Source organism: Nematolebias whitei, chromosome 8 (assembly GCF_014905685.2).
Source record: "Nematolebias whitei isolate Nwh7 chromosome 8, NemWhi1, whole genome shotgun sequence".
Classification (NCBI taxonomy): domain Eukaryota; kingdom Metazoa; phylum Chordata; class Actinopteri; order Cyprinodontiformes; family Rivulidae; genus Nematolebias; species Nematolebias whitei.
In genome coordinates, this window is record NC_056505.1 from 1,724,226 (window position 1) to 1,734,170 (window position 9,945).

Consider the following 9,945-nt stretch of genomic DNA (forward strand, 5'->3'; position numbering starts at 1 on the left):
AACATCGTCTGGTGCCGCCTTCAGGGGCTGTAGGACACTAGAGAACTTAAACAAAAACAGCGTTTTATTGACTTGTGCTGCGTTCAGGGGCTGTAGGACACTGGACAGACCAAGAACCAAAATAGAACCATTGGTAAATTATTTTGTAAATGGTGAATGGACTTAACATTATTTATCTGATATAAGTAAACTGACTTTTTATAGATGAATGTTTCTGTTCAGTCCTGAGACGACTTCTGTTGTGACTTGGAGCTGAAGAAATGAACAAAACTGAATTATCCAGATACTCAAAGCTCTTTACAACAATCTGTGCCCTCTACCCATTCAAACAGCACCCTGGATCTGTACAAACATCTTGAAGTCAAAGCCCTCCTACAAGTCCATTGTATCCTCAAATGGTGTCCCCATTGAGTTTGTTGATCCCTATAAATATTTGAGTATCTTGGTCGACTCACATCTCTCTTTTAAGCTCCATGTGGAAAACTTGGTAAAGAAACTGAAAGTTAAACTGGGTTTCTTTTTCAGAAACAGATCCTGTCTAACTCTGAATGTTAGGAAACACCTTGTATCTGTGACTTTCCTTCCCTCCATTGATTACGGTGACATTATTTACATGAACGCTCCTACAAGAACCCTGCAGAAGTTGGATGCTGCAGATGTTGGATGCTGCAGATGTTGGATGCTGCAGATGTTGGATGCTGAAGATGTTGGATGCTGCAGATGTTGGATGCTGCAGATGTTGGATGCTGTCTATCATGGTGCACTAAGATTCATAACTGGCTGTAACTACCGTACCCACCACTGCACCCAGTATTCACTGGTTAACTGGTCACCATTAACTCCACACAGACTCTCTCACTGGTACATTTTCATCTTTAAGTCACTTCCTGGTCTGCTGCCTTCATACATCTCCTCCTACATGTCTCTGTGTGAGTGCAGCTACAGCGTGCGCTCTCAGGACATCATTACCTGCAGTGTTCCCTCAGTGAGGACTGAACTAGACAAAAGGACCTTCTCCTGCTCCGCTCCTGTTTCCTGGAATATCTTGTAAAAAAGACCTGAAGCTCTCGACCTTTGACCTCTGTAAGTGGCTTCAAACATCTGATAAGTTCCTGTTTTTAGTTTTCTACATTCACCTTATAATCTAGATGTTTGTTTCATTTTTTAATACCATTTTCTTCCACTTGTTCTCAGTTTGTACGCTTCTCTTATGGCTGAGTGGTTAGACCCGTTGTCCTCCAATACAAGAGATGGGGGTTCAAATCCACCAGCATTCACATGCCGAAGTGTCCCTGGGCAAGACACTGAACCCCTCACAGCCTCTGATGTCTCTTTAGAATGATTTGATCAATTAGCTTTGTATAGATCTAGTATAGAGCTGTATGAATGGGTCAATGAGACACAGATTGTTGTAAAGAGCTTTGAAGATCTTGATCAGATAGAAAGGAGCTGTATAGGTGCAGTCCATTCATCCATTTATTGTCTTTGTTGTCCATTGTTGTCATCCCTCTTTGTTAAATCAGGTCTCTCTTGTAAAAGAATCCCCGAGGCTCACTGTGATTTACCTGTAGAAATAAAGGTTGAATGAATGAAAACAAAGAATAATCAGTGCTTTAACACATTGGAGGAGGCGTTCAGTGTCTCGCTCAGGAACACATCAAGTGACTGCTGGTGGAATCAAACCCCCAACTCTTGCAGTGGAGGACGACTGCTCTAACCGCTCAGCCACAGCCTCCTCGATGTTGAGGGGCTGTGTGAGCAAAGCAGACACATAACTTACTGTTATAAGAACATACAGGAGCAGAAATAATCTGTTTAAAGTCCTTTAAATCCATCTGTGTTCTTTGTTAAATCAGGTCTCGCTTGTAAAAGAGTCCTCGTGACTCAATGAGACTAACTTGTAGAAATAAAGGTTAAATGAATCATAACTAAACATGTTTAACATTTGAGTTAATGTTGTTTAATTCGTTCTTTGGTTAATGTATTCACTGTCCGTTTTTCCACACATCTTTGACAGTTTCCAAAGTGACCACAGGTCTGATGTTTGTTGCCACTTTTTTCACCTAAACGAGGTTTGTTCTCTCCGCTCTATAGCACCGTCCGTGAACGCATCATCAGCAGCCTAGCTACACAGCCTGAGCCACGAATAGCGTCCAATCAGAGCGAAGAACGCTTTTCAGCGGACCAATCAGCTAGGAGAAAGGGCGGGGCTAATTCAGAGGACGGCCTTATATTCGCGCGCCCGCTTGTTGTTTTTTTTGGCTATGCGCGCAACCCACCATGACACGTGCTAGAAATGGCTATTTTGAGGCGCATGCGTGGTCGCATCGCAGGCACGTGGGCTGACCGCTGCAGGTAAACAAAGGCCTGGTGAATCATGCTGTTGGTTCATGTAGTCACGTGACGGTTAAAATAAAAGTCTTTATTTTGTTTTGATCGATTTAAAATTATTATTATTATTAAAGCAAATAAATTATCGTTTGGGTTGTAGTTTCTGAACTTAATCATAATCAAATGGTTTTTATTGTTTTGTTTTCCCAAGCAGATCATAAATCATTTTTCATTCATTCATTCCACCTTTATTTCTGCAGGTGAGTCCCATCGAGCCTCGAGGACTCTTTTACAGGAGACACCTGATTTAACAAAGAGTGAAGACAACAGCAACAACAATAAACAGCTATAAAAAGGTTTTATTATTTTTTTACAATAAGATGGCTAAAAAACGTAACAAAAAACAGCTAGATTATAAGGTGAATGTAGAAAACTAAACTAAAAACTAAAATAATTTTTCAATATAATTTAGTTTCATTTAGTTTCCCCAAGTTGTATGATTCCTTCTACTGTTGTCTGTGTTGTCTACTGTTGTTGTTGCTGTCTACTGTTGTCTTTGTTGTTTACCATTGTCTTTGTTGTCTGTTGTTGTTTTTGTTGTCTTTGTTGTCTGTTTTGTTGTCTGTTGTCTGTTATTGTTTTTGTTGTCTGTTGTTGTTTTTGTTGTCTGTTATTGTTTTTGTTGTATGTTGTTGTTTTTGTTGTCTGTTATTTCTACTGTTGTCTGTTGTTGTTTTTGTTGTCTGTTATTTCTACTGTTGTCTGTTGTTGTTTTTGTTGTCTGTTATTTCTACTGTTGTCTGTTGTTGTCTACTTTTGTTGTTGTCTTTGTTGTCTACTGTTGTTTTTGTCTACAGTTCTCTTTGTTGTCTACAGTTGTTGTCTACTGTTGTCTTTGTTGTTTACCATTGTCTTTGTTGTCTGTTGTTGTTTTTGTTGTCTTTGTTGTCTGTTATTTCTACTGTTGTCTGTTGTTGTTTTTGTTGTCTGTTGTCTTTGTTGTCTGTTATTTCTACTGTTGTCTGTTGTTGTCTTTGTTGTCTGTTATTTCTACTGTTGTCTGTGTTGTTTACTGTTGTTGCTGTCTACAGTTGTCTTTGTTGTTTTTGTTGTCTGTTGTCTTTGTTGTCTGTTATTTCTACTGTTGTCTGTTGTTGTTTTTGTTGTCTGTTGTCTTTGTTGTCTGTTATTTCTACTGTTGTCTGTGTTGTTTACTGTTGTTGTTGCTGTCTACTGTTGTCTTTGTTGTTTACCATTGTCTTTGTTGTCTGTTATTTCTACTGTTGTCTGTTGTTGTCTTTGTTGTCTGTTATTTCTACTGTTGTCTGTGTTGTTTACTGTTGTTGTTGTCTACAGTTGTCTTTGTTGTTTACCATTGTCTTTGTTGTCTGTTATTTCTACTGTTGTCTGTGTTGTTTACTGTTGTTGCTGTCTACTGTTGTCTTGGTTGTTTACCATTGTCTTTGTTGTCTGTTATTTCTACTGTTGTCTGTTGTTGTTTTTGTTGTCTGTTATTTCTACTGTTGTTGTTGTCTACTTTTGTTGTTGTCTTTGTTGTCTACTGTTGTCTTTGTTGTCTACAGTTGTCTTTGTGTACCGTTTTGTTGTGTACTGTTGTCGTCACTCTTGTATTAAAATCAGGTCTCTCTTGTAGACGAGTCCTCGAGGCTCAATGAGACTAACCTGTAGAAATAAAGGTTGAATGAATAATCCCTCATGTTCTCAACACTTGAGCACGTGGTGCACACCACCAGTAGGACCGTGCCCCAACGGTGCATGTGTGAACAGGACTGTTTAAAAATCCTGTCTGTTAGCAAAATATCTCAAGAGTTCCTGGACGTGCTTTTGTGAAACTTTCACATGGTAATCACTGGATGAACTTATGATTACCTTTCTGATTCAACTTGATTCAAGATGGCCGCCCCAGCTAATCCTGCCTAAGCAGCTCAGAAAGGCTGCGTCTCAGCTGGACAGCCATTGAGCTCATCTGTGTGGTAGTAGCTGAGGATCCTTCAGAACTTGCAGCCTGAGAAGCTCTGAGCCCAGCGAACAGTGTGGGCGACGTGCATTCCTGCAGAGAACGTCCAGATCCTGGAGAAGAAGCCGTGTCCTGAACTAGGAAAAGTTTTAATTTCAGCTGGAAGAGCTTCTGGACAAAGATCTAGGAGGTCTTCTTCACGTGGAGAGAAACATGGAAAGAGGATTTTAGAGGACAGTGGTTAGAAACTGCTGGTTCAGCGAACATGGACTGAGCGTTTCTGGAAATGAGACGTGAAGTTCACGTAAAAACTGAAGTTTCTGCATGTTTTTATTTTAGCTGTTTCAAGACGTTCGGCTCATGAAGCAGATGCAGGACGTGACTTTAGGCAAGTCAAACTTTTATACCTTTCAAATTTATAAACTTTACCCTCACTAAGGTCCTCGAGGGCTCATGGGAGTTTGCCCATCCAGTCTACATGTTTTTGTGGACTTGGATCAGATACTGGACCATGTTCCTCAGATTCAAAAAACGTTCTTCACCAGAATCTTCACCAGCACACGTCCTCAGAGTACACTGTGTGTGTGTGTGTGTGTGTGTGTGTGTGTGGGGGGGGGGGGCATTGTTTTGGGTTGGTCCCTAGTGGTGCGAGAGTTTGGTTCTCAGTGCTGCTAGTAAGTCTGACCCTTCAGGGTGGGAGTTGGACCACCAGGCTGTCCGTTGTCATCGACTCTGTTCAGAACTTATGGACAGAACTTCTCGGTGCAGCCGGGGGGCGGGGTTCCAGTTCTGTGGTCTCAGGATCCATCTCTGCTCTTTGCAGATGATGTGGTCCTGTTGGAGTCATCGTGCCGTGATCTTCAGCTCTCACTGGAGCGGTTCACAGCCGAGTGTGAAGCGGCTGAGATGAGAACCAGCACCTCCAGACCTGAGGACATGGTCCTCAGTCAGAAAAGGGTGGGTTGTTCTTCAGGTCTAGGGTGAGGTTCTGCCTCAAGTGGAGGAGTTCAAGTTTTGTTCACAGTGAGGGAAGAATGGAGCGTGAGACTGACAGATGGATTGGTGCAGAGTCTGCAGTGTTGTGGACTCTGTGCCGGTCCGTTGTAGTGAAGAGGGAGCCGAGCTTTAAGACAAAGCTCTCCGTTTACTGGTCGGTCTACGTTCCTTCCCTCACCTCTGGTCATGAACTCTGGTAAGGATGCTCCCTGGACGTGCTTCAGCATGTCCGACTGGGAGGAGACCCCGGGGAAGAACCAGGACACATCGGAAAGACCACGTCTCTCGGTTGGCTTGAGGCTGTGGAGAGAGGCGTCTGGACCTCCCTGCTCAAGATGCTGCCCCGAGTCCAGAACCTGAGGAAGACCATGGATGGATTTTATAAACTAATTTAATGTTTTGTTCTAAATCTGCTTCACAAACTGGATCCGTTTTAGTTTTATTCCGTTAGCCTTTAGCAACGTTCAACTGTAGGTTTTCCTCAAGTTCCTGACCAACACGCGTGTTCTCGTTTATTTTACATCACCTTATAATGCAGCTGTTTGTTTCCTTTTTACATCATTTCTTTTTTACGCCAGTATTTTGTTAAAACCAGGTCTTGTAGTCGAGTCCTCGAGGCTCAATGACACTCACCTGTAGAAATAAAGCTTGAATTAATTTAGCTTGTGCCTTTTCAAAACTTTCGGCTCATTATTTGCTCTTCTCAGCTAGACTTTAGCTACTTTTAATTCCCTTGATTAATTAGCTGCAGTTCTTTAGTTTTTTGATAAAAGTTTAGCAGGAACTAAATGAGGAGTCGACAGCGTGGATGAAGGTAGTTTTTAATGAACGTCTATTGAAATGTCGTGGCAGAATCAGGAAAAAACAAAACATTAAAAATCATTTAGCCGTCGGTCTTAAATAACAAATGTTTCCTTTCAAGTCTAATCCTTCACACGACAGCAAAATAAAACTGACCAATCAAATCCAGACGATTTCATGGCAAACAAACCCTGAAAATACAACGTTAATTTTTTCCCTTTCATCAATTTAAAAGTACACAATTAAAAGTTTATACTGATCAAGAGTGAAGAACCACCGGAGACGACTCAAACAAGGTTAGTGTCTGATAGAAACATTCATTTCACAATAAAAATATCTGCACAAAAACATAAAAAAGCTCAAGGAAAAAGGTAACGCAAAAATATATAATATTTGCTTTGCATCTTTTTATTACAGTCACAAATCACAGCTGTGGCAACAGATTTCTTTAAAATGTACAGAAATGAAATAAAAGACCCCCCCCCCACTTGATTGTTCGTTTTCAGAGCGGATACTGCAGGAACGACGGACTCCCGACTAAACACAAGCTGCACATCAAATCTTGGATATCAAGACCATCAAAAGGCACAGACAGACAGGTCGCACGAAGAAGTCAGCTGAAGCTTTTTTTAATTCAGTTTTATGTTTTAATACAACTATTCCCAGTAAGATCTCCAGTGCCCTTAAAGTTTGTACCAACCCCCCCCCACCCCCCCCCCCCCCCCCCCCAACCCACCACCCCCCCCCCCCCCCCCCCCCCCCCCGGCAAAAAGAAGAGAAAAAATATCTACAGGCAAGTCAAGTCCTGGCAGGCACCTTGGATTACAAGTCCCATCCAAACTACCGGAGCTCCGTTAAATCAGCCGTGAGACGAGCGTGAGGAGCTTCTCTGCAGGAAGTGCTGGTCCAACAGTCGCACAAATTAAATCCTCCCGCCACACTTCTCCCATCACGAGGAAATATTCAAGGTGTTTAACTTGTACAGAGAAGTTTTAAAAAGGTCTAGAAAACTCAGGAGCATTTCTGAATCCGCCCCTGAAGTTCGCCATGGTTTCAGCCTCGTGTCCACACAGAAACAGTTTGAAAAGCCTCAAAACATTTGTCTTTTAAAATGTTTCCAAAGTGAAAGAAATCTCAAAACTGCACCATTTGTGAGACAGCCAATACACAACGTTTGTAAGACTATGTCATAGCCCCCGCCCCAAACTAACCAACAATCCTAGACATGTTTCTCCAATGCATCTCAAAATGTTTGACAATTTAGTCTCCAGCGTCTCCAACCCGTCTCAGTTTAGTCTCCAGCGTCTTCAGTCCATCTCAGTTTTGTCTCCGGCGTCACCAACGCGTCTCAGTTAGTTTCTGGCACCTCCAACCCGTCTCAGTTTAGTCTTTGGCGTCTTCAGTCTGTCTCAGTTTAGTTTCCTTGTGTCTCCAACCCATCTCAGTTTAGTCTCTGGCGTCTCCAACGTGTCTCAGTTAGTTTCTGGCATCTCCAACCCATTTCAGTTTAGTCTCCGGCGTCTTCAGTCTGTCTCAGTTTAGTCTCCGGCATCTCCAACGTGTCTCAGTTTAGTCTCCGGTGTCTCCAACCTGTCTCAGTTTATTCTCCGGCATCTCCAACCCGTCTCAGTTTAGTCTCCGGCATCTTCAACTCGTCTCAGTTTAGTCTCCGGCGTCTTCAGCCCATCTTAGTTTAGTCTCCGGCGTCTCCAACCCATCTCAGTTTAGTCTCCGGTGTCTCCAACCTGTCTCAGTTTAGTCTCCAGCATTTCCAACCCGTCTCAGTTTAGTCTCCGGCATCTCCAACCCATCTCAGTTTAGTCTCCGGCATCTTCAACCCGTCTCAGTTTAGTCTCCGGTGTCTCCAACCCATCTCAGTTTAGTCTCCAGTGTCTTCAACCCGTCTCAGTTTAGTCTCCGGCGTCTCCAACCCATCTCAGTTTAGTCTCTGGCGTCTTCAGCCCGTCTTAGTTTAGTCTCCAGCGTCTTCAACCCATCTCGGTTTAGTCTCCAGCGTTTTCAGCCCGTCTCAGTTTAGTCTCCAGCGTCTCCAACGTGTCTGTTTCTGGCATCTCCAACCCATCTCAGTTTAGTCTCCAGCGTCTCCAACCCATCTCAGTTTAGTCTCTGGCGTCTTCAGCCCGTCTTAGTTTAGTCTCCTGCGTCTTCAACCCATCTCGGTTTAGTCTCCAGCGTTTTCAGCCCGTCTCAGTTTAGTCTCCAGCGTCTCCAACGTGTCTGTTTCTGGCATCTCCAACCCATCTCAGTTTAGTCTCCAGCGTCTCCAACCCATCTTAATTTAGTCTCCAGCGTCTTCAACCCGTCTCAGTTTAGTCTCCGGCGTCTCCAACCCATCTCAGTTTAGTCTCTGGCGTTTTCAACCCATCTCAGTTTAGTCTTCAGCGTAGACAACTTGTCTGCCCAGCCATAAGCCACTTGTCACTTTAGCTTTATGTGCATGCTTTGCGTCTTGTTTCCTGTTTTTGGTGGACTTGTTACGGCACCACATTCAAGCCTGGCATAGTGACTACAGCATGTCTGAATCATTTGTTGTGTCTGGGAGTGAATTAAGTCATTTCTGGAAATGAGGCAGTGTTAAAGGGATAGTTGTAGAAAATAAACAAAAAAAAAATCTGTTTCTGTGTAGACAAGGACTTAATTTAGATTTTTTTCCTTTTGATGCTCAACTCGTCTCTTAGATCATAATCTACTTAGTTTTAAATAAAATGCATTAAAAAAGTTTTTCCACTCTAGAAAAGAGCCACATCTATTTTATTTCAATTTAATGATTTTAAATATTGGCCAGTTAAGAATAAAGCATGAATTAAAGTTTTAAATCTTATCTTGTGGATGGGTTTTTCGTCTCACGTGGCTGCAATGGCGTGCACTTGTGGGCGTGTCCATGCACGCTTACATCACCACTGGGTGTGGTCAGAGCTGCGACTGACTGACCGATTATGGCTTGAGTTTTTTCTTTAAGCTTTAGCGTCCTCTCTTCAGGCGCGAGCCGACGGGACCGTCACATCGACGCTTTACGGGCGAAGTCGTGCAAATCGTCCCGGAGGCGACGCGACGCACTTAAAAACAGACGCTCTTCAAGCTGGCTGCTCCTGATCAGCAGAAAGGTGAGAATGTCTTCAGGAAAGTGAGCGCGGTCACTGAAACTAAGTCCTGCTCTTCAGAACAACAGACGGCAGCATGGCTCTTGGTAAAGACGACGTTCAAACACTTAACGGACTCAGAAGAAGCCGTCCAGAACGGGCCACACCGTCCGTCCACAAATACCGCAACCATCAAAAGTTACAGAAACTAGTCCCTTCAAAACTAAAAGGCTCCACTTAGAACAACATCTGATGTTTGACTCTGAACCCTGGTCGGTTTAAACCGGGTCGACTTGGTACAGACGTGGACAAATCTCACACTGCAGCGTTAAGAAGAAAAAAAAACACAAAAATAACTTTAATCTGACCCAAGTCAGACAAAATTAACTAAAGAAAATTAGTCTGCTTTTCAAGTTTGGTTCAACAAAATGATTCAAAAACAAACTAAAGTTTGAAGGTCCAGATGTTTCAGCTCCATCCACAGATGTTGGCAGGATTCAGAACAGTCCGGTGTTTGGTTCCAATCCAGTCTCAGGTGTGTTAAGCTGCTTGGAGACGGTCTGACAACCTTTGCTCCATCATCGTCTCCAAGCTCCTGAGACACTCTGTCCATGTCACACTCCATGAGAGCAAACTGCCCTGTGACTACCAGTCACCTTCAAGACTGAAGACGCCCGAGAGGCTGAAGACAGGACAGTCTTCGGTTTTTATGGAGGGACAGTCTTCGGTTTTTATGGA